This window comes from Ictidomys tridecemlineatus, chromosome 5 (assembly GCF_052094955.1).
Source record: "Ictidomys tridecemlineatus isolate mIctTri1 chromosome 5, mIctTri1.hap1, whole genome shotgun sequence".
Lineage (NCBI taxonomy): Eukaryota > Metazoa > Chordata > Mammalia > Rodentia > Sciuridae > Ictidomys > Ictidomys tridecemlineatus.
The window spans coordinates 87,178,385-87,203,100 of NC_135481.1; the positions used below are offsets into that span (position 1 = coordinate 87,178,385).

The 24,716-nt window shown below is 30.4% G+C and overlaps 1 protein-coding gene and 1 non-coding gene across 7 annotated transcripts in view; one reads left to right on the forward strand and one right to left on the reverse strand.

The window, feature by feature from the left end:
- Positions 1-24,716, forward strand: part of Nova1 (NOVA alternative splicing regulator 1) — a 134,967-nt gene that overhangs the window by 60,299 nt on the left and 49,952 nt on the right. The gene's annotated exons all lie outside the window — the stretch shown is intronic.
- Trnav-cac (transfer RNA valine (anticodon CAC)) lies at positions 1,233-1,302 on the reverse strand. Its single transcript has one exon. It is a non-coding gene; the product is annotated as a tRNA-Val (tRNA).

Here is a 24,716-nt window from a genome sequence, read left to right on the forward strand (position 1 = left end):
GGTAAAATATTTCATTGTGCCCCTTGCCATTCCATTCACTAGTCCCACTCTACTCCATCCTCCTTCACCCACTCCTGGTATAGGAAATTGCTGATCGGCTTTTTGTCACTGTAAATTTCATTTTTTTTCTAAAAGTGCATTTGAATAGAGTCATACATTATGTAGCCTTTTGTCTTTATTTATTTTGTTCTGCATAATATTTCTGAGATTCATCCTCACTTTGCATGTGTAATTTATACCTTTTTGTTGTTGATAAGTACTTTTGTCTAGGTATACAATTTGTTGACCCATTTTTCCTCTCAATGAACATTTGCTTCTGGTTGTTCACTATCGGACTAAAATTAATATGAACATTTGAGTAAAAGTCGTTTTACTGAGTTATGTTTTTATTTTCATGGGTTAATAGTAATATAACATCTGGGTCATATGGAACACCCTACTTTTGTGAAAAATCATCAGATTATTTTCCAAGGGCATTATGTCATTTTGTATTCTACCCTCAGTTCATTAATATTCACTTAATCTACATCCTCACTGGTATTTGGTGATATGTTGGTGTTGTTCAAATTTTAGCTGTTGTTATTGATGTGAAATTGTGTCTCATTACAGTTTTAATTTTTATTTTAATAATGAGTTTTCATGTGTTTGTTGACCATTGTGTTTTATTTTGTCAGCTTTTTAAATCTTTTGCCCATGTTTATTGGGTTGTTCATTTTCTTATTTTTGTGTTATAAGAGTTCTTTGATACTCAGAATGCAAGTCTTTGTCAGATAGATGTGCTGGGATATTTTAGCCCATATTTAGCTTGCTTTTTCACTCACTCTGTGTGTCCTTCCAAAACCAGAAATAGCTTTTTCTTTTGTTTCTTACTTTTCATGTCTCAGAAAGTTTTGCAAATGTGAAATTTTCTTAAAGCTTTATAATTTCATTTTTATGATTAGATCTGTAATTCATTTTGAGTTAATTGAGTGGGAAGACAAATTTGATTTATAAATGTTTAAGAAAATTCTGAAATAGTTTTTGTTACACTTTTGAAGGGTTCCAATTATAGAGGAAAGAGTAAATTGGTTTGTTTAGATTTGTGTTGGTTTGTGTAAGAAATGCTATTCTATCCGTATACAACAAATAAAAAGATGCTTTTGTAAAATAATGAATTTCCTATTTAGTAGTAGGTTTAGGTATAGGTTGCTAATGTTTGTTCTGGAATGAATTTGTACTTTTTTTTTTTTTTTTGTACATGCTGGGGATTGAACCCAGGACCTTATGCTTGTGAGGCAAACACTCTACCAACTGAGCTATGTCCCTAGCCAAATTTGTACATATTAATACCTTATTCATGTACTTGTAACCAACAAGATATTCAGTAAATGTTGGTGTTGGTTATTATTCTTATTGCTAATGTTATTATAACTTTCAGGATTCTTACCTTGATAAAATTTAGAAAGAATAATACCTGTATGAAATAGTGATATTAATTTTTATGTTGTTTTTTCCTAACTCCTCCATCCCCTGCCAAACACAAACCTAGAGAACATAATCCATAATGGGTACCAATAAATAAGCACTAGAAAACATTGTTTTGAAAAATCTTCTTAGCCATTTCTTTGAATAGTATTGGTAATTTACAAGTATTTTTGGAAAATTCAAAAGATATAGGTGAAGAATAAACATTGAAAGTAACCTTTTTACCTATCCTTCAATCTTTTCCCAAAGATAACTATTATAAATTTGATGTACATAAATTTGATGTACTTGCTTTTAGATGATTTTTATGTTTTTTTAAAAAAAAATTTAGTTGTTTATGGACACAATATCTTTGTTGTATTTTATTTATTTTTTTAATGTGGTGCTAAGGATTGAACCCAGTGCCTCATGCATGTGAGGGAAGCGCTCAACCACTGAGCTACAAACCCAGCCCGATTTTTGTATATTTATACTGATTTGTACACATACACATACATATACACATGTATACATCTTTGTAGAATTAATTATCCTAAGTGAATATATTTTACTTTTTTATCTAAACAATATCTGATAAATTTTTCCATGTTGATACATTAATTCATTTATACTGCTTGCATATTATTTTAGAATGTATGAATATGCCATAATCTGATTTAAATTTTCAAGCATTCAAGTAGGGAGACATGGACAGGCTGCCTGACACAGTGACCCAGTAGAGATAAAATAAGCCAGATTTTGATTTATTTTATTACTTAGAAAGGTAGCAAAAGGAAGAAAGCTAATGATCTCCCATACACTGAAAATGCAACATAAAAACAAAAGAGGCTAAAGAGAACAGTAGTGTGAGTTATGGGATAACCCATTTCTGAGGAGCTGATTCTAGACCACAACTAAATGCTTTTATAGTCTGCAGCTGGACCCTGAGGGGTTGAAAGGGCAAAGCAAAGGGAAGCCGGAAGCTTCATACTTCATTAGAGCCTGGGAGATTATGAGAATGATAGTGTTCCATTCTTTCAAGTTCAGGAAAGACCAGGAAGCATTCTGCTAAGATGCAGATTAGCTGCATTTAAATACATGTCTATGTTGCCTACATGTTCATAACTGACATCATAATGTAGCTGGCTTCCCCAAAACTCCAACCTTTGGCCCTTTACATATTCAGCTAACAGTTCTTTAAGAGCATATTCACTTCAGGGGAAAACTCTTCTTTATCGTATTTATAGGCTTGAGAATAAATAAGGTCTTATAGTAGCAGAAACAAGTGCCACATGGTGGATATATTTTAGTAAGCTCCTCTTCCAGATGGAAGCAAGTTATGCCATTAATCCAAGTGCAGCAAGAAGTACTTAGAATCACCCATACCCACTTCAACTCACCAGCAGAAAGTATAGGGCCATTTTTCAGCACTATTTGGGCTAGAGAATTTAAATACAGTTTTAATCCATGCAAAACATTAAAAAAAAAAGAGTGTCTTCCTTCAAGCAGCAGAGAAAAAAATTCAGGTTATCATACATAATAGGATAGGGCTACAGAAAATCATCATCTTTGTGTTCTGGAAACAAATATTCACTCCTGGAGTCAGCAGCTTTTGGGAGAGTTTGGAGGGTCATTAGGTTATGATTCTTCATTGTTCAGTAGTCAGGTTTACATTGGTCTAAGTAATCTGGGTTATATTGGCACTGTGGATAAGAGATGAGAGAGGTTAATTTTTCCTTGCTTCACTCTTAGTTTATTGCTGTTGAAACCATAGCCAGTGTTGTTGTTCTCCTTCATAGCCACGTGTTTCTGTGCTGTAGCATAATCAGCCCCTGAAACAGTTATTTCACCCTTTTTCTAATCTTCCCTGTTTTACTCACACCATGTGTTCTGAACCAGACTCTTAGGTGACTCAGCAATTTCTTTTTTATAACTGTCTAAATTTAAAAAAACATAGCTGATAGTAAGAGAATATACAGATAAGAGTTCTCCACCTCCACCTCCCACTGCCCAGCTTTTAACTACCCAAAAGTTTCATAATTCTGGTTTTCTAAGGGTAGATATGAGAGGAATAGTATAAAGAAGATTAATTTTGTATTTTGAGGATTTTTAAAGCAAGTCTGAATTCTTCCTTCTTTTCAACTTCATAATTGAATATTTTATTTAGATAGGAAATATCCTTTTTAAAAATTAGCATATTTAGAACCCAAAATGCATTTTAACTATGATTCTCAAAGGGCTCTTTCCCATGGGCATTCACATGGATCCTGAATGCAGCCATAATGACTAGGTCATCTAGTTTTAAGTCCTAAAATTATTTTTTCATTTTAAAAGAATTCTTAAACAGTGGTAGAGCTTTTAAATAAAATGCATGGTTAGTCTAGTTTTATAATCATCTCAGCTTAAAAAAATATATCAATGATATATCTCCTATTTTCTTTATAATGGGTACCAATAAATAAGTACTAGAAAACATTGTTTTGAAAATCTTCTTAGCCATTTCTTTGAATAGTATTGGTAATTTACAAGTATTTTTGGAAAATTCAAAAGATATAGGTGAAGAATAAACAGTGAAAGTAACCTTTTTACCTATCCCTCAATCTTTTCCCAAAGATAACTATTATAAATTTGATGTACTTGCTTTTAGATGATTTTTATGTTTTTTTACAAAATTTTTAGTTGTTTATGGACACAATATCTTTGTTGTATTTTATTTATTTTTTTATGTGGTGCTGAGGATCAAATCCAGTGTCTGATGCATGTGAGGCAGACTCTCAATCACTGAGCTACAAACCCAGCCCAATTTTTGTGGTCTGTGGTGTATTTACAAGTATACATTTTTGTAAAAGTACGTTTTCTCATAAGTTATTTTAGATCACTTAAAGATGGCGAGTTTTGTTGAAAAAATAATTAAAATTTATTTGAATTCTTATTCCCTTGATTATAAGTTCAGGGCAAAACCTAAAAATGCAGTTGAAAACAATTTCACCAAGTGTTAATGTTGATTTCAGTTATAATGTTGCTGATTACAAAAGAATTTAACAGTAACTCCTCTATATGGTTCTTATACTTACCATGGGAGTAATACTTACTAATATTAATATATAATAAATTTAAGTACTAAAATTATTTTTTAATTTTTAAAGAATTTTAAACCATGTTAGAGCTTTTAAATAAATATATGGTGGTTGGTCTAGTTTTATCATTCACTTAGCTTAAAAAATATAGCAATGAGTTTTTTATTTCCTTCTTTGAAAAACCATGAGTTGTTCATACAGGTTCCCAAGGAATGCTAGCTTTGAAATTGTGAGAATGACTAAATACTCAGGAAAGCAACTGATCCAAATTTGTTATGCTTTTGGAATTTAGTAAATGATGAAAACCAGAACTGTTAGTCATCATTAAATCCCACCCAGTTTGCAGAGTTAAAAATATATTCCCACATCACAAATACAAATTACATTTACTTATCATATTTATGTTGACTTAATTAATATTGCCAAAAGATTTTAATGGATCCTTTTTGAACATTTTGGCAGAATTAACATTGAGTACATAATAAATTTGCAAAATTTGGCAAACTTGTTTATTAACTTCCACTTAATAAACAATAAAAGATGGAAGAATTTTGTAGTATTTCAATATATAATATAACCTAAACTAAAACTACCAGGTGGAAAGAATTTCATCTTATAATTTAAAGCTCATAAGAAACTTTTGGATTTTAGAATCTCACATTAAAATAATTTGTATTTTTGTTCATAATACAAGAAAGATATATGAAACTTTTTTTCTTTCTGAGCTAAAGAGTAGAGAAAGTGTTGGAGAAACAATGTGGGAGACATTTAAGAGAGTCAGGAAGGCCAAGAGACTTATAAAAGGAATATAATGACCTCTCAAAGAGAGCTTTTCAACCAGTTGAATATTATAGGTTTCCTAGTGTGTGTTAATCTAGTAATGTATGTGTGAAGTTTTTACAGTGGCAGTTTATATAACTGTCTTTAATAAAGGAGAGACTGTGGTTTTCTTTAAGTTGGAAGATACTATAATGGGGTAATGTGATTTATTTTTCTAGTGAGGTCACAATTTCCAGACATGTAACTGTTACATAAATCAAGTCAGTTATTCCAAGTATAAGACAAGTGTTTTTTATAAATTTTATCACTGTTTTTTCTTTAATATTATTTGTTTTCATTGTAAATATAGAAATTTGGGGAGCATTTGAATTTTAAGGCAGTTAATAACCTAAAGAACCTTTGTTTTTATGTGAAAAATGGAAAAAAAGTTGGCAATGTTTTTGCCTATAGAAATAAGCTCTTGTAGGAATTGGCAATGTCTGTTTTATTGTTTGCAGCTGAGACATTCAAAACTAAATAAGTTGGCTGGTTATAAGAGTGCAATAATTGCTAATGTAAAACAGACAGATGTTTTTCTAATTACATAGTACCGGACACATATTTTGGTAAGAGTTGAGGGTTTTTTTTGTTTTTGTATTTTTAATTAAACTGGGTCCTCAACATTTGAACATATTGCTCTGAAATTCTGTTTATATTAATCTATGAAAATATTTTATCTTTATCAAGATGTAAATGAGAAATGATTTTCTTTTGTAATTTCAAATACACATGAGTCTAATTGCAATTAATTATATTTTAGTGGAAGTATTTTTTTGATAAAATAATCTTTAGTATATTATCCTGGTTACAATATTCCTACATGGAAAATATTGATAAATTTCTTTATGCTTCAGAATGATTTCTCCATGTTCAACCTTTAACTTGATTTATTATTTCCTTCTGTGTCATCAGCTCTACCAACTATATATTTAAAACCATGTTAAAGAGAATATCTTTACATATCACATGGAAGAATAATGTACCTTGAGAAACTTATTGGATATTATGTGACATTGTTGTTCCAGAAGATGAATTACAGGGCACTGGGTCATGTTGGCTGCTTTGGTAAATTGATTGAAGAAGGTTCTCTGTATCTTCCTGTGATTTGACAGATATGAAATATATGATGTCATTTTAATGTTGGTGGAATTGACATTAGTACTATTGCTATTGAATTAATTGTTAATATTAAAATTTTAATAGCACATGACATTTGAGTTATTTTTATTGATCCATCTCAGCATATAAGAAAACCCTCTGATACCATCAAAAATTAAAGTGAAGGCCCTTTTGCATTGCGGTTTACAGTTGACATTCAAAAAGTATCTGGTCTTAATTTCCAAGTAACCTCTATAAACAGGTTGTTTTCCTTTGTATCCAACTAGTCAACTGTATAGGTAGGTTCTAGAGTGCTTCTAGAGGTATGACCTTCTGTCTTATTTTGCACAGTCCATGAGCTAAGAATTGTTTTACAATCTTTAATTGACTGAAAAAATAAAAAGGACATTTCAAGGAATGTGAAAATTATATGAAATTTAACTCTCAGTGCCAATAAATGAAAATGTATTAGAACACAGTATGTATGCTGTGTTGTCTGTTTTTGCAGTGTGATGGCAGTTTAGTTGCAGCAGATATCACATATGGTGCTCTCATCACTTCATGTTGCCTTTCAATGCACTGCAAATTGCACCAACACTATAATAATTCGGCAGTGTTTACTGTACCATGGCACTGTACTTACTTCTTATTACCAGTACATATTCATCATGTCACAATGAGAAGAGAAGAGAAATGTGAGCCTCTAATGTTATGATTTTAAGGCACCATGCAGTGTGAATCATTTTGTTACAAATAAGGTGACATAGCATTGTGTTGTTATGCAGTCACAGGATGATTGCACTAAAAGAATAAATGTTAACATTACCAGATTATGCACTCATCTTAACAGTTTCAATACATAAGAAAGCAGTGGTGGGGGGGGAAGCTTAAATGGAATGTCTTATTTACAAATAAAAAATGAACTGAGGCAGCAACCACAGTAATTTTTTGAATAACTAATTTGTTAGCCAAGAGAAAAGCCATTTCCAAAAGCAAGAAACATCATTTTCCAATGGTAAATAAATTAAATAAAACCTGTCCAGAGAAAATAAACTTTATCCAAGGAGTTAATACCAAATTATTTATTCATTGAATTAATGTAGCTGAGAAATTAAATGACTGTGAATGGTCTCTGTGGAACATCTAGGTAAGAATGTTTTCAAAGAAGTTGAGAAAATATCAAAAACAACTTGAAGTAGAAACTAGTAAGATGAGTTGTAATTGATGGTGATAAAAGTATATGCAGAGTGCACTGATTTTTGTAATTGCAGAAATTTGCAAAGCTTTTGAAGATTAGAGGTGTTGACAGCTTATGTGGGTATTCATTATAATATACTCACTTAGTACTTTGTGGATATACTTTTTGAATCCATCATGTTTTTGAACAAGTGATGTCAACAGTAAGTTTCATACAGTCTTATAAACTTAATAGTTTCATGAATTTTCATCAGAAACAGCAGATGAGTATCCTGATTTGTCCTAGCACAAAGAAGGTCAATAATTTTGCAGTGGTAAAGTTTGTTACCATATGTTGAGCCCAGATCAAGATCAAAATTTTTCTGAATGAGAACAGTGAATCTGACTTCTAACGAGCAGGTTATTGATGCTAAATGGTTGTGAACTTTTTCTGTGCATTTGATAATGTTTGCAATGAATTCACTTCAAAACAACACTTATTGGGCAACTTAAACTTCAGTAAAATCATTTCAACAACTAAATTTTTGAATTATACGTATATACTTCCAATATTGCCAACATTAAAATAAGATCTCCATTCCCACACAAATTTGTGGCAAATGTATTTTATAAGTTCAGATTATAGTTCCAGTAGTATGTTTCAGACCTCAGTAAAATTCAGAAGAGATCCTTATTCTGAAAAACCTAAAATTTTCTTTTTGACCTCTTATAAGGGTAGGTTTGGTGAACCCTATACTAACTTGACTACTTTCACTTAACTCAATTGTTAAAGTTGTTTTGATAAGTATTTCCATGTAAATCTCATTCTGCTAAATACAGTTGATCCTCAGTATTCATGAAGCCTATATTTGAGAATTTGTCCATTTGTTAAAATTTATTTATAATCTTCAAGTCAGTACTCAAGAATCCTTTCATAATCATTTGTAGACATGAGCAGATATGAAAATCTCTTCTGAGTTGTATTGAGTCACTTGACATACTTGCCTAGCTTAGATTGAATAAGTCAAAATTTTGCCTTCACGTTTCAGCTCTCAAATTGTGTATTCCTGTTAGATTTATTTACTGTCACATTTTTCACATTTTTGTGCTATTTTTTTCACATTTTTGTGTTATTTTTTCACATTTTTGTGCTATTCATAGTATCCCCCAAGCAGAGTCATGAGGTGCTGCGTAGTGTTCCTAAAGAAAAATAGTAATTTTCTGTAGGAATCATAATTTACTAACATGTCTTATGGAGAAAATATAGATGTAAGTTGAGCTTCATGTAGGCATGACTTACAGAGTAGTTGGTTATGAGTTAAATATTACTAAATAATATTTCATATCACTAATAAGTCAATAATATAAAATAAATTATCTTTAAGTAGAAGCACACATAGATAAAACAATGTTATAATAATTTTCTGTTATACAGCAACCTTATAGTTCATAACTACCTTAAATAATGAGAATCAACTGTGTCTATCAATAGAATTGTCCCCATGAATTCAACAATTTATGAAAATATTGTTTACTATAATTTTGCTTTTTTTCCCAACATCATACTGGTAGGGATATAAACCAGGAAAAGCCTTTTCCTTTCTGTTCTGGTTTTAGGAAATTCATTTTTCTACATTTACTTTTCCTGCCAATCAATTGTACCACTCAAGGTCATAGTTTTTTCCCCCTAAACATAGGATTAATCATATGATATTACCAATATATGACCTTATTCATTAAAAAAATCAAGAAGAAGAGAATTTGAGTAATATAAATTTATTACTAGTAAAGTAATGCAAAATCTATCAGGAAAATAAATTTTAATTTGTTTATCACTCCAGGAGTTAATTTATGACTCCTCATTTTCTTTCAGTTATTTTATGTTGCTCATTCTGATACTTTCACATAGGTCTTATTTAAACAAACTTACATGACTACTCACTCTAGGATCTGAAACACCAAATCCAAAATCCTTTTGAAGGATTATAATCTGGTTATATTCTATACATGCTTAATTTGTTCTGCTTATTTTATAATGCACACCATTGACTACTAATGATGAGTTTTCTTACTTAGTCTAGATATACACTTCTGCTGTTGCTTGTGATATCTCCCAGTAATCTTAAGAATCTTTATTCAGAATTGAGTTCTGATTATTTTATTTATGAATACAACTAAAAAATTCATATAATTGCTTTTTAAGAGCATTGGCAATATATTATTTTTAAATTTCTAGATTATGTACTTATGTTGGATTAAATATAAGATCTAAATGCATATTTAAATATCAATTTTACATGATAAGACTGGTGTAAATCATTTGGGATAAATAAAAATAATAAAATCTCAGTTGGAAAAATGTTTTCTTGAATGTCAATTTACCCATTTAAAAATTTAAAATATTAAAAATTAGTTCAATTTGGAACATGTATATTTCTTTGCGAAGAAACTCCATAGAACCATAGAATATTTGATCTGGTATAAGCATGAAAAAGTATATAATTTAACAGTGTCATTTTATACTTGAAAATTTTTAATCTTCAAATATAACTGAAGAGTTAAAGTTAAACCTTTTACAGTAATATATTTTCTAAAGCAAGATGTGTGAAATTTCAAATGATTTGTCAGCATGAAAATGATAAAAGAAGTGATTATTAGTAAAAAGAAATGGTGTAAAATAAGCTAACATTTATTGTCTAATTGATAAAAATAATGACAATACCTTTATTTTAAAATTCTTATATCATTATAATTTTAAGTATATTAATTTATAGAAAATTCAAGTATAGAAAACTGTGGTAAAGAAATTTACCTGTTATGCCAATACAAACACTCGTAAAGTTTTAACTGTTTATATTCTGAATCAGAAACTTTCTCTGCTTTTCCTTTTCATAAAAAATTATGATTCCTACAGAAAATTATTATTTTTAGTTCATATCATAAGCTGTATAATATTGTGTTGCACATAATTTCAGTATTACCTATTGCTGAAAATTAAAGTTGTTTACAGTGTTAAAATAATGCATTAAGTCTTTACCCATTAGTATTTGTATTTCTGAATATTTCTTTGTATAGAATCCTAAAATAAAGCATAATGAGCCAACTAATATGAAAACGTAAAGTTTTTAACTTGTGCTTTAATCAACCCCAAAAGGAATGTTATATGAAGAATTTATAGACTTAATATAATTGGGAATAAATGTTGTCTTTAGTCCTTACATCAGGAAGAACAGTGGAAATTTATAGTTTTCTTGTATGGATATTATTAATTGTTATATATTTGTTTTATTGTTTTACCAACTTATTCTTTTTCTGTGGTTTATCATTTTTATATATTCGGATAATTATTACTTATAAAAAGTAATAACCTTTGGAGAGGTGCTTTGCTACCTAACTCACTTATTTTATTTTATTTAATTTTCATTTAATCTTCATGGATTTGTACATTAGTCAAATATCAAGATTTTGGGCTTTGGGATTGTTTACCATTAGGATTTAGAATTGTAAAGAAAAAATCTTAATTTTGATTGTTAAAATGTTTAAAGGAAATATTTTTCTAAAACATAATTTTAGTATCTATTGTCATTTGTGATATTTATTATTTGAGAAAATAGTATTTTTAATATTTATTTTTTAGTTTTAGGTGGATACAATATTTTTATTTTACATTTATGTGGTACTGAGGATCGAATCCAGTGCCTCATGCATGCTAGGCGAGCGCTCTACCACTGAGCCGCAACCCCAGCCCAGAAAACAGTATTTTTATTTATGATAATATTAAGAGTTTGGAAATGTCCACATTTATTTAAATAAGTAGTACATGTGGGTATTTTTACTATTCTTTTTCTATCCACTGCAACTAAAATGGTCCACTGAATGAAATTTTTTTCAGAAATAGAGTAAGCAATTTATGAATAAAATTCATAAACTTAAGAATATTTCCTTATGAAATAACATTTATTACCTATTTGAAACAAATCATTTGACAAATCACAGTTTTGAAATTCTACCATTTTTATGATAAAATTGAAAACTAAGGAGTGCAATTTAACTATAGTCTCAGTTAATAATGTTCATTTTATTAGAATAGTTATTTTTCTAGTCCTGCTTAAAATTTGTATATATATTTTTAACAAATTGTGCCCAACAGTTTTAATCATATTATTTACATTCTTTATTTGAAGAAAGAAACATTGATTTATAAGCCTCTTAGGGCTCAAAGGATGTCCATATTTTAAATTGACCAATTATTTATATATGACAGTGCTGTGATGTATGATATACCATATGTAACCCATTTATGGGCCCATTCTTTTTTTTTTTTTTTGGTATCGGGGATTGAATTTAGCGGTACTCGACCACTGAGCCACATCCTCAGCCCTATTTTGAATTTTATTTAGAGACAGGGTTTCACTGAGTTGCCTAGCACCTCAAAGTTTCTGAGGCTGGCTTTGAACTTGTGATTCTCCTGTCTCAGCCTCCCAAACCATTGGGATTACAGGCGTGCACCACCATATGGGCACATTCTTTAGACAACTGCTGTTTCTATTGAAATTATTTTTTCCACTTCAGTTGGAAAGTGACAAATGATAAAATTGGTAGTTACATAAAAAGAGTAACAGTTATCAAATTTCCTTAGCATCTTTACATCTTCCATGTACTTTTAATTTACAGTATTATATTCTACCTACTATATTATGACTCTCTTGTACTTACTTAATAAATTTTAATGTGTTGTTATATGTCCAAAACTTATTTAAGAACAGTACAACAGACCTATACAAATAAATCTCTGCTCTTGTTAAACTTCTAGTGACCAAGAAAAATGATAAACTTTATTAATAATATTATTTCAGAAGAAGCAGCTTTATATGTAGTCTATATATGTAGATTATAGCTTTATATGTAGACATATCTGAGGTGTGATTTGCAAAGACAGAGTTGTTTGAAGGAAAAAAAAAGTCCTATTAAGAAGAGCTAGAGTGTTTTAAGAAGGTCATAGTAGCAGAAGCATGTGAGCAAGAGCAGGATGTAAGTGTAAAGTCAGAATAGTAGTAGGCAGTGACCAAGACATGAAGGGCATCATAGGCTATAGTGAGGAGTTTGGATTTTAGTCTAAGTATAATAAGACATTAATTAGGAAAATTACATGGCCTTCGCTTTTTTTTTTCCCAAAGAACAAAACTATAGATAAACACAGCTGGATGATTTCCATTATCAAATATGAAGACCATTGAGACCCATTGTGGTATTACTGTAAATAGATTAATAGACTAGTGGAGCAGAAACAAAATAAAACTGTTCAGTAACAAGTATAGATATGAACGGAAACTTGCATAGTTCACTTTTTTTTTTTTTAGTTGTAGATGGATGCAATTTAATATTTTATTTATTTATTTATTTAGTGCTGAGGATTGAACCCAGTACCTCACATGTGCAAAGCAAGTACTCTACCACTGGGGTAACCCCAACTCCACAGTTCATTTATGACAAAGGTTGACCCTCTAGTGCATTTATAAAAAGATAGTATGGGTTAATTGAATAGTCAAATTGAAAAAATGTATACAAATTTATTTCTTGGCTCCTACATTATACCATTATCAGAACTCACAGATGGATTGCAGATGTAAATGTCAATGATAAGAAAACAAAGTTGTTAGAAAAGAAACCTAGAATGTCAATGTAACCTTAAAGTAGACAAATGAAACTCTAATTGTAAAAGAAAAAAATAGAACAATATTAAAGTTAAATTTCTGTTCATCAAAAGACACTATTAACAAAATGAATAGACATGTCACAAAATAAGAGTCTATATTTGCAATATATATGACAGAGGACTTACATTAAGAATAAGTGTAGAATGCCTTCAAATCTATGTGGAAATATGGACCAAACAGTTGAGCAGGAATTTCATAAAAGAAACTGTTCTAAGGACCAATAAATACCGAAAAGCAGGAAAAATTCATTAAACATTAGGGAAGGTGAAATTAAAACCATAATATGGTAATATTGTACATCCATCTAAATGACCAAAGTGAAAAAGATCGTCAGTACTGTGTTGAGAAGAATGTGGATTAAGTCACACTCTGCTGCAAAGGAGTGCAAATTGGTACTACTTTAGAAAATTGTTTTAGAGGATCTCAGAAAGTTGAACCTACAACACCTGTCCTATAACCCAGCAATTTGTTAACATACACCCAGCAGAAGCATGTATATATATACCACCTCCCCCCACAAAAAAACACGCAGGGATTTTCTTAGTAATATTCTTAGCCATACTTCCAAATTGAAAAGGAATCAAATGCTCAAAAGTGAAATGTAAAAATAAGTTATACATGGAATAATGAGATACCATATAGCAATAACTACAAAGATAACATATATATATATTAGAAATACACTGTTGAGACAAGATATCCAGACACAAAAGTGTAAATACTGTATGATTACATTTATATGTAATTCAGAATCAAGTAGAACTGGTTCCTGATATTAGAAGTCAGGGTAGTGGTTCTTAGGAGGTCAGACAATACCTGGAATGAGGCAAAGAGGGTATATGATTTTTTTTTGTACTAGGGATTGAACCCAGGAATGTTTTTGCCATGGAATTACATCATAAGTCCTTTTTATATTTAGAGAGAGGATCTTGCTAAGTTACTGAGGCTGTCCTCAAACTTGTGATCTTCCTGCCCCAGCTTCCTGAGCTGCTGGGATTAGAGGCATATACCACTGTGCCAGTCCTGATGGGGGACCTCTAACATGTTTCTAATTTTCCATTTCTTGACCTGAGTGCTGGTTACATGGGTATGTTCTTTACACATTTGTGATTTTGCACTTTTTTTCATATACTTGTATCATATGTCAATAATTGTTAAAACAGCAAATAATATAATTTATAGAAATTTATGAATATAGAAAGAGAAATATATAAATGGTAAAGTTTTCAAAATACAACCATGATCTACTTTGCTCTATAGTGTTGCAATAACTCACTGAAAAATCAATAATAATTTAATAAATACATATTTTTCTTTTAATAAATTTTCCTTTATCATACTTTTAATACGAAAATGATAATGTTGAGGATCTCACATTTTTTGTAAACATATACAGTAATCATGATAGAAATTCTAAATATAGTAAAAAGTTTTGAAATTTGAAAGTTTGCATGCCAGTTTTTACCTCAGTCCTTTAGTAATTGAACATTTATTTGGATCATCTTCTTTCATGTTGTAGAAATAAGTTAGTGAGTGCAAATCAAGTGTGTATTATGTGCCTGATAGATTGATTCTTTCTACTGAATATAAGAAAATAAAGCATAAATTGTAAGTAGAGATTCTGTAACTTGGCTATTTTAATTATGCTACTATAAAGATTTGTATCTTTATAGTATGCTGATTTTAGTTCTTTTGGATAAATACAAAGGAGTGGGATAGCTGGGTCATATGGTGGTTTCATTCTTAGTGTTTTGAGGTTGCACTAACTGGCAACAATGTGTGGGCTTGCCTTTCCCCTCACCTCCTTGCCAACATTTATTTTTATTCTTGATTGTTGCCATTCTAACTAAAGTGAGGTAAAAATCTCAATGTAGTTTTGATTGGCTTTTGCCTGATTGTTAAGAAGATTGAACATTTTTTGTGTATGTGTTATTCAGTTGTGTTTCTTCTTTAAAGATTTTTTTTAAGTTCTTTTGCTCATTTATTGATTTGGATATTCGTTTTCTGGGTTTTTTTTTGTAAGTTTTTAGAGTTTTTTATAAATTCTGAATATTAATCCTCTATCAGAAGAATGACTAGTAGATTATCTTCCATTCTGTGAGCTGCCTCTTCATGTTCTTTTTAGTTGTTTCTTTTGTTGTTGAAAAGCTATTTAAATTGGACGCCTTTCCATTTGCTGGCTTTGGTTTTATTTCTTGAACTTTAGGGGTCTTGTTAAAGAAGTTGATGCTGCACCAATATGTTGGAGTGTTGAACCTACATGTTCTTCTAACAATTGCAAAGTTTCTGGTCTAATTTCTAGGCTAATGGAATAGTTTTTCTGGTTTCTTTCTCATCAGATTATTTGCAGAATTTCTAATTTCTAATTTCTTTGATCTGCTTGAATTAACTTTTCTGCAGGGTAAAATATTGGGCTCTCATTTCATTTGTCTATATATGGATATCCAGTTTTCCCATCACCCTTTTTTTAAAAAAGGTATCTATTATTCAACATGTTTTTGGTAACTTTATTGAGAGTCAGATAAGTATATCCATATGAATTTGTCTCTGTGTCTTCTGTTCCTTTGGTTTTCGTGAAATAGAAATGCTGTTTGTGAATTCTTTTTTTATTTAATTTTTATTTTTTTGGTGCTGGGGATTGAACCCAGGCCTTGTGCATGTGAGGCAAGCACTCTACCAACTGAGCTATAATTCTAGATAGGGCAGAGGGGTGAGAGAGAAAAGGAGAGGGCAGGGGATTAGCAAGGATGGTGGAATGTGATAGACATCATTATCCAAATTACACGTATGAAGACACGAATTGGTGTCATCATACTTTATATAAAACCAGAGATATGAAAAGTTGTGCTGTATACATGTTATAAGAATTGTACTGCATTCCACTGTCATTTATGTTTTTTAAAAAACATCAATAAAAAATGTTGTTTGTGTTACTTTAGCTCTGTGCTGTAATTTGAGATAAGGGATTGTGATATCTCTAATATCACTCTTCTTATTCAATATTGCTTTAGTAACTCTGGGCCTTTTATTCTTCCTAAGGAATTTTAGGACTGTTTTTCCTACTTATGTGAAGAATGTAATTGATATTTTGGTGGGGATTACATTGAATCTGTATAATGCTTTTGGAAATATGGCCTTTTTGACAATATTAATTTTGAATATCAAAAACATGGGAGTTCTGTCTTCTGAGATATTCTTCAATTTTTTCTGCAGTGTTCTAAAGTTTTTATCGTAGAGATCTTTTACCTCCTTAGGTAGATTTATTAATGAGTATTTTTTAAAGGTTACTATGAATGGGATAGTTTTCCTGATTTCTTTCTCAGCAGATTTATTATTTGAGTATAGGAAAGCTGTTGGTGTAATGTATGTTGATCTTGTATTCTACTACTTTGCTAAATTTGTTCATCAGCTCTAGAAGTCTTCTGGTTGAGCTTTTTGGATCTTCTAGATCAATTTGGCTACTTCTTCACCTATTCATATTGCTTTAATTTCCTTTTCTTGCCTGATTGTTTTTGCTAGTTTCAAGAACAGTATTGAATAAGGGTGATGAGAGTGGAAATCCTAAAATCTTGTTCCTGATTTTAGAGGAATTGCTTTCAGTTTTTCTTTGTACATGATGTTGGCTTTGAGTGCTTTATATATTGAGGTAATTTCCTTCTATCCTTGACATCTCCAGCTAAAATTGAAATGAATGAATGCTGCATTTTGTCAGACTTTTTTCTTCATCTATTGAGATGATCGTTTGATCCTTGCATTTATTTTTATTTATGTTTACCTATGCATTTATTGTTGTTATGCAAAATCCTATTTTTTGTGAGAATACAAGTTTACTGTAATGATGAACATGTAGGCCAGTTTTTCTTAAGTATTTTAACTGTGTGTGAAAAAGTGCATTTAATAGAGTTTTATGTGTAAGGAGATTTTTTAATATCTACAAAACAAAAGATAACATGAGGGTCAGACCTATAAATTATTGCCTGTATTTAACTGAATAAGTAAAGTTTTAGTTATAAAATTTTAGTGTGATTTTTTTTAAATGTTTAACTTGTTTCTATTCCAAGAATTTTTCAAATTTAAAGCAGTTTTTCTTTGGCATAAAAGTAAATTTTTGACAATGATTTCAATTTAGAGCCAATCTTTTAATCATTTGAATCTCTGGAATATCATATTAATCGAGTATTAGAAGAATTTGACCAAAAGCAATGCAACAATATCATGTTACATTGTTAGTGGATATTAGCTCTTCTAAAAGAGTTACTTACAAATGGTATGTATTGTGTAGTTATTAAGTATACTTTACATAATATTAGTATTTTTATGAATAATCTTAAATTTGAAGTTATTAGCTACTATAACTGGCAAAAATGTAGTTCCTTTTAATAATAACATCATTTCTAGTTTCCCTAATGAATGTTTATTTGAGAATACTTTTCATTTGTTTTAAGTTTAATAATTATCAGTATTTTTGCCTGACTTCTTAATGAATACAATTTACAGAAGGGAATGTAACTTTAAAAAATTAAATAGCATTGTTCATTGCATGTGTTGTTTTTTTTCATAGCAGCAGTTTTTATTCATTCATTGTGCAGAAGCACTGATGTTTTTTACTGGATTAACTGTTGTTTGCACTGACTGTTTCCATGATAATAGGTTTTCTTATGCATGCTTCCAAATAATTTTTTTTAAAAAATCAGATTCCTTATTTTAATTATATGTTAATATTTTCTAAATGGGATGGATACAAACTAAAAAGTTTCTTCTCAGTAAAAGAAACTTTTTAGTTTGAATCCATCCCATTTATTGATTCTTGATTTTAATTCTTGCACCAAAGGAGTCTTTTTAAGAAAGTTGGGGCCTAATCCCACGTGATGGAGATTAGGGCCTACTTTTTCTTCTATTAGACACAGAGTCTCTGGTTTTATTCCTAGGTCCTTGATTCATTTAGAGTTGATTTTTGTGCATGGTGAGAGATAGGGGTTTAATTTTATACTGTTGCATATGGATTTCCAGTTTTCCTAGCACCATTTGTTGAAGAGGCTGTCTTTTCTTCAGTGAATGTTTTTGGCACCTTTGTCTAATACAAGATAATTGTAATTTTGTGGGTTAGTCTCTGTGTCCTCTATTCTGTACCATTGGTCTACTAGTCTATTTTGGTGCCAATACCATGATGTTTTTGCTACTATTGCTCTGTAGTATAGTTTAAGGTGTGTTATAGTGATGTCACCTGCTTCACTCTTCCTGCCAAGGATTGCTTTAGCTGTTCTGGGTCTCTTATTTTTCCAGATGAATTTCATGACTGATTTTTCTATTTCTATGAGGAATGGCATTGGAACTTTGGAGAATTAAGACTATTTAAAAATGTTTTCAAAGAGTAGAATTCAGGAAATTCAATGAAAATAATCAAGTTTATTAATCAACATTTGTTATTTTACTTATTAAATTCAAAACTTATTTTTAACAGCTTCATAGAAAGCATTATAAAAATTTGAATGAAGCTGGGATAGATTTCTTTTACCACCATAATATAAAAAGTAGCAGCCTATCATGAAGAAAAGACTGAATAACAGGAAACATGATTTGACTATCACTTCATATCTACTAACTACTGTGATAAGACTTAATGAAATCATCATGAATGCCATTTAGAACTTAGTTTTGACATTAATCCTTTGAGAGTTAAATGTATTACATTGAGGTTGCTTTTATTTGAGTGTTAGATTTCTTGATCTTTGGGAATTGTGCTTAAAGCTTAGTTTATAGCATAAAACAAATTCTAATCTATGACAAACCGAAACTTAAGGAATTTTACATTTCTGATGCTGTTCACTTTGGCATATAGCAACCAGGATACTGTTCAGTTTAGACATTGTGAATAGTATAACTTGTTTGGATTAAGTACAAAAATTAAATTCAGGAAAATTCAGATAAATATAGAAAGACTAAATTAAATTATTCCAGATTTTTATTTTATTTTTTATCAAATATTTGATACCAAAATGATGTGTTTACAGGTGCTAAAAAGGCAGTTGTTTATATTTCTGTCTGCAAAGGCCATTCAGATTAAGGTCAGTTACTAATTGAGATTTTCTTCATTAGTGAGGGAAAGAGAATGCAAGAAAGTAATTCCCTTTCTGCTTCCTTCACATATTTCAAAAATATACCCTGTCTCTTGCTCTAACAACCATCTCATTTATATTTATTGTATTGAGAGTTTTTAAGTGATAGAATTAGCCTCTGCCTTCTGTGAATTTTGGACTATGTTTGTTTGTTTTCATTCTGTTCATTTTCATTTGTTCATTCAACAAATATTTATTGGACACACCACATTCAGGACATACTTCAAAGCACTGAGAATATAGCAGTGCAAAGTCATACAAGGTAAGTGCCTTTAAGGGAAGATAAAGAATTGAATAATAAATGAATAGCATAGGTAAGAATTTACAAAAGCATATTTAATACTGGAGTAAAATGCAGGATCATATGGAAGGAGTACCTCCTTCATTAGAATGGTCATCTTCCTTATTCAGGTATTTTTCATAAGTTATGATCCAGTAAGAAAGCTTTCTTAGATTTTGAGGCAAGAATGCGCGTGATATTGAAATATCTCCCTATTTTGAGCTACGTGTACCTTTTTTTAATATATAGAAAATCAATGAAAAAAATGTTTCTTAACTGAGGTTTCCATATGTATGCATAATCATTTGTATATAAAAATATAAAGTGCTTCTTCCATTCCTAATAAAAACCTTGAGTAGATATTTAATAGAAAAGTCTGTTGAATATTTTTCAAATTTAAATTTAATTATATGTCACTTATATGTAAAAACAAAAATTGTACAGATTCATAGGGTGCCATGAGTTGTTTTGATAAATGTAAATATTGCATAATGTTCAAATCATGTTAAATATGTATGCTCAAGCATATCTTACATTTTTAAGTTTATATTGTGTAAACTTTCAAAATCCTTTCTTTCAGTTCTTTGAAATATACAGTAATTAATCTGTAGTGACTCTATTGTGCAATAGCAAACAATAACTTCTTGCTTCTATCTAACAGTCATTTAGTATCCATTGAATAATATTCTCCTATCCCTCTGGCCTCTGTTTACCACCTTCCTTTGATGAGACCAACTTTTTTATATTCCACATATGGGCGAAATCATGTCGTACTTGTCATTCTGTGCCTGGTTATTTCATTTAATATAATGATTTACATTTCCATCCCTGTTATCGTAAATGAAAAATTTCATCTTTTTGATGGATGAATACTATTTCATGGAATATATGTGCTACATTTTATTTATCCATTCATTAGTTGATGGGTAGTTAGGTAATTTCCATTTCTCGGCTAACATAAATAGAGCTGCTTTAAGCATGAGAATGCAGATGTCTTTTTGACAGACCAGTTTCATTTTCTTTAGATGTATCCTGAGTACTGAGATTGCAAGATCCTATGATAGTTCTACAGGTTAGTCAGTTTTTATTACTGTGACCAAAATATCTGACAAGAACAACTTAGAGAAGGAAAAGTTTATTTTGGCTCATGGTGTCAGAAGTCTCAGTCCATGGTCATGAAGTCTCAGTCCATGGTCATCCAGCTTCATAGTTCTGGGCTTAAGATGAAGCAGGACATTCTGACCAATGGGTGTGGTGCAGGGAAGCTTCTCAGCTCATGACATCCAGGAAGTGACAGAAAGGGCAAGGCATGAGGGACAAAATATAAATCCAATGGCATGTTCCCAGTGAGTTACTTCTACCATCTATGCACCACTTGACTATAATTACATCCCAGTTAGTACATTCAGATTATTAATTCAGCAAATGAGTTAATCTATTGATTAGATTTCATCTCTCATAATCTAATCAATTCACCTCTGAATATTTCTGTATTAACATAGATGGTCAAAGGGATATGTCATATTAAACCACAGCATTCTGGTTTTAAATTTTTGAGGAAAATTTTACTATACTCTTTTTCCTAATTTACATTCCCACCAATAGTGTGCAAGAATTATCTTTTCTCCATATCTTCACTAGCAATTTTTAACTTTTTGATAATAATCATTCTTAATAGAGTAAGGTGATAGATATCTCACTGTGATTTTAATTTGAATTTCCCTGGTGATTTAATCTTAAACATTTTTTTATGTAACTATTGGCCATTTGTATGTCTTTTGAAAGTGTATATTTACATGTATTGACCATTTTTAATTTGCTATTGGATTTTTGGAATTCCTTATACTGAATATTATTAACCCCTATCAGATACATAGTTTGCACTTTTTTTTCTCCCATTCTGTAGGTTGTTCTTCACTTGGATGGTTGTTTTCTTTGCTGAGGAGAAGTTTTTTCAGTTTAATGTAATCCCATTTGTTTATTTTCTGCTTTTGTTTCCTGTGCTTTCAAGATCTTGTCCCAAAAAATCATTGCCCATACCAGTGTCTTGAAGTCTTTTTTAAATGTTTTCTTCTCGTAGTTTTATAGTTTCAAGACTTTCCTTCCTTCCTTCCTTCCTTCCTTCCTTCCTTCCTTCCTTTCTTTATCTATTTATCAATTTATTTATTTTTAACATGGTGCTGAGGATTAAACCCAGTGCCTCACACATGCTAGGCAAGCTCTCTACCACTGAGCCACAACCCCAGCTCATTCTGTAGTCTTTTTTTAAATTTATTCTGATGTTATACATGATGGCAGAATACAATCCATTTTATATTACATATATAGAGCACACTTTTTCAAGACACTGATTGTACACAAATTGTTTTCACACCATTTATGTCTTATACATGTATTTAGGGTAATAATGTCTAACTCATTCCACTATCATTCCTATCCCCTTGCTCCCCTCCTTTCCCCTTCCTTCCCTTTGCCCTATCTAAAGTTCCTCCATTCCTCCCAAGCTCCCACCCCAGAATCACCATTGTGTGTTAGCTTCCTCATATTAAAGAAAACATTTGGCCTTTGGTTTTTTGAGATTGGCTTGCTTCACTTAGCATTACATAATCCAAATCTATCCATTTACCTAAATGCCATAATTTTATTCTCTTTTAATGCTGAGTAATGTTCTATTGTGTATATATACCAAAATTTCCCTGTCCATTCATCTACTGAAGGGCAACTGGGTTGGTTCCACAATTTAGCTATTGTGAATTGTGCTGCTATAAACATTGATATGGCTGTATCCCTTTTTAAAAGTCCTTTGAGTATAAACCAAGTGGGATACTGGGTCAAATGGTGGTTTCATTCCCAGTTTTCCAAGGAATCTCCATACTCTTTTCCAGATTGGCTGCACCAATTTGTAGTCCCATCAGCAATGTATGATTGTTAAGTCTATAAACTATCTTCAGTTCACCTTTATAGTGATATGGTTTTATTTTTTTTGCATATGGGTCTCTAGTTTTCCTAGCATAACGCACAGTACAATTGCTGAGAATTGAAGACTGTTGAATTTTTTTGATGTCCATATATGTGCTGTATAACAGACTATATTTGTGAACCATATGGCTATTTGACATTCACATGACATCAGTCACAGTGAAATCAAATTCTAAAAAAGTGTACATGGTATTGTGTTAATTATGAGTAATGAGTGATTTACGTTTTTATCTAGACATTAAATCATTTAATATGTCTTTAGGAATTTATGTTCAGAAAATCTTACATTATATAATCTCTTATTTAGAACATGAAGATTTATAATTTATATTTTTTGAAAATCATCTTTTCTTAGTATTCATTAAATATACTGTGTTTTGGTTTATCCCTTTTTTTCTTTTGCATGATTTTTAAAAATTTAAATCTTCATGAATCTCTTTCATTACCAATAAAGATATACATCATAAATTTTATCTTTTTACCATGAACTATATTTTATTTGACCTCCTGGTGTGGAACATTAAGGTTAGCTTAACTTTTTCTATTAGAAAAAAGTATCTATTTTTGCATATGTATACTTTATTTCCTTTTGAATTTTAAATGGGATTACTAAATTATAGAATATTTATACATGTTGCTAAATTGTCCTCTAGAAACAGTTGGCCAACCTATAATTTCTGCATGATTATACTAGAAAATTCATTTTTATATGTCCATACCAAACCTTTATGATTATTATTTGCAAAAAAGATACATGGTATATTTAATTGTTTGATTTTTTTCATCATAAGTGAGTTTATGTGTTTGCTTTGGATTAAGTCAGTCTTTCCTCAGTTTTTTCATGTTTGCACTTCCTTTTCCTTCTTTGCTTGGTCATACTAGAGTATGTATGCATTTGTGTATGTGTATGAGAGAGTGAAAAAAGTGACTGTTGATATACCTATCTCATTTTATTCTGGTTGATGTTTACCTTTTCTTAAGGCCCTTTAAAATGCTTCATATTTCAAGGAGTAATAATAGAAGTCAATCTAGCATTTATCAAATAACCTATATTATTTAAATTATAGCTGACAAGCCTGTCTGGTGAAAGGGACTCTTATACATTTTTGGTGGAAAATAAATAAGTCTAAGGAGACATTGAGAGAAATATGATTTATGGTTCTTGATTGATCAGGATCAGTTGAGGGAAAACAAATATGAAGAACATTATAAGAACTTAACTGAATTGTTTATCTTGATTGTGAAATCACATATTGATTACTGTGGCAGGCACAAAACAGTTTTATTATGGTACATATAATTCAAATATGTGAGATTAAAGCACATTTTTATTTCTTAGGGCTTTTAGGTAAGTTATAGTTGTCAAATATTTAGTTGACAAAATGCAGTTTATATTTAAACTTTTGCAGCCAATTGAATTTTAAATGAAAATCCTTAACTTTTCACTCTGTGTACTGTAACTACCTATATGTAGTCCTTGTTATTTTTTCCAGAAAGATGGTATGTTTAATCACTTATGGGTGTAATTTGTATGTGTAATTTAAAAGTCATATTCTAAATATCTGTTCTTTAAAATATGTTCTTAGAAGTTTTTAAAAATCTAATACTGTGTAAGACTGTTGTGTCCTTAAATATGATTGAAAACTCAGTAGGAAATGGATTTAAATTTTTTACTTTACTTTGGTTTTAATAGCTGGAATGATTGCTTGCGAATGAACAGCTGCATCTTTTGCACCACAGGATTAAATTAAGGTCCCAAAGTCCCATAGGTTTTACATTCCATGACATGTTAGCAAGAAACAAATATAGAAAGGCTCATGTTCTGAGATTGGAACACAATTCATATAATATCCATGATTAATAAAGCAAATAAAATTCAGTCCAAGGCAGGCTCTGTAAAAGAAGCAAAATGAGGAAATAGGGAGAAAAAGAAGAAACTAGTTAGTTCAAGTTAAAGCTGATAGTAGTAAAAATAAACCATTTTTATCATATTAACAGTATTGAAGAAATG